Source organism: Limulus polyphemus, unplaced genomic scaffold, assembly GCF_000517525.1.
Source record: "Limulus polyphemus unplaced genomic scaffold, Limulus_polyphemus-2.1.2 Scaffold5152, whole genome shotgun sequence".
Classification (NCBI taxonomy): Eukaryota; Metazoa; Arthropoda; class Merostomata; order Xiphosura; family Limulidae; genus Limulus; species Limulus polyphemus.
Genome location: NW_013670762.1, coordinates 75269 through 77222, shown reverse-complemented (window position 1 = coordinate 77222; position 1954 = coordinate 75269).

The following is a 1954-nucleotide window of genomic DNA, read 5'->3' as shown; positions in this document are numbered from 1 at the left end:
ACTTGTAACTTTTGTCTACAACTTCTGTGAAAGAAACCAATAAGAAAACTGTACATAAACACTTGTCAAATAATGGTTTAGATGTATGGACACACAGAACTTGCAACTTTGAAATGCTGTATCTTTTTTATTTCTAAGGTTTATTTTAACTTTTGAGGTGTAGATGGTACTATGAAATATTAAAGCTACCATTTCAGCAGAAGTGATTGTTTAAGTAATATACTTACATTTATATTTCATCACAACTATCCACGATATTTGATGTTATTGGAGTATGGGAATGAGAACCTTAAACCTTCTTATATTGATAGAAATATATACTTTTTAAACTTGTAACAAAAAATAACAAACCAATTCTGTGTCTTTTGGAAAGCTTTTTGCTTGAGTTTTAAAAAAATGCTACTCTGAATCCATAATAGGCTTAGCAGTACTGTCAAATTATATCTCATATACTCGCTTCTTTAGTGTAACATATTTAAACCACAATATAAATAATTTTTGTTTTTACAATTTAGTAGTGTAATTTTATTTGAAAAACATCCATTTTATCAGATTACAAGAATAATCTACAATCTAGCTTATCTATTTTAAAAATCCTTTGTTTTCAAGATGAATCAGTGCCTAGAACATCTTTTACTCAGCAAATAGACCAACCTTTGTTTTTCAACACTTTGAAGGATGCTAGCATTTAAACATATTTCTTTGAAAATATCTTTGTGCCACAAAATACTAACCAATATTACCATTCATAACAGCTTCCTGGAATATGTGAACAGGATTTTGTTAATACAGTGATATTGTTCATCCATGGAGATATTATTATGTGATGAATAGCCTAGGAAAAATTCTTTATCTGTGGAGGGAGGAATTGCTTTGAAACTAGTGAAAATATAAATAGAGAGCAGATAACAAACATAAGAGCTTGAAACATGTGATATGTCATAAAATAGCTCATTTATTGACTTCTTTTTACAAAGCAGGACCAGGTGTAGCTTAGTGGCTGGTATGCCTGACTGTAAATTTGAGGTTTCATGGTCACATCCTGTTGCTGCAAAATCCCATTAATCAGTTAGAATAGTCCAAAAGTTGGTGGTGTTGACTAACTGCCTTTCCTCTAATCTTATCAGTTGAAAGTTAAGGATAGCCCTTGCATAACTTTGCCTAAGTATCTAAAACAGCTAAACAAACAAACAAATTTGTAAAACATTTTGATTAATTTTTTACACTATATATAATATTTTGAGTAAGGTATTGTTTTAAGGATAATATTTAACATTTAGACATTTTTGATGTTGATCATGTAATATTTGATATTGTTTTGACAATTGGTCTCTATATGTATGGTTAGTTAATGATGCCTAAATAAAAAGTATACTGGTATTTTCAAGAGCTTTCAATACGAGATCAGTCAATGTGATGACCTTGTAACCATTTTGTGCTTGTTATAGTTTTCATGCTATAACTTTTAGATTAGTAAGTGAACATTCATGAAATTGGGCAGATTATCTGTAAACATTACAATGCTTTCATATGTAAAATATCAAATTATTTATTAAGTCTTAAAGTTTGTAAAGCTATGTTTCTCTCGTGCCTTTTTTTTTTCTTTTCACATCTTGCCTATCTGTCATGCAAAGTAATATTCATTTTAAGATTAAAAATACTTTTATGCATCAGAAAATTTTGAAATTTCATATGCAAAATCTTTATAATGTCCAGATAGTTATCATATGTTTCTTAAGAAAAACTGTATTTATCTGTTATTTTCAGTAATTAATCTCTGTACAGGTTCAGTAGATTTGAATGATCTCACAACCACCATAAAAAAATTAGGAAATAAACAAATTATGCCTCTTTCATTCTATAATGAACACAAACTATAACATGAAAACATAAATGTTTGGACGAAATAGCTTAAATCTCATAACATTATATATTTATTATTTTTATTATATTG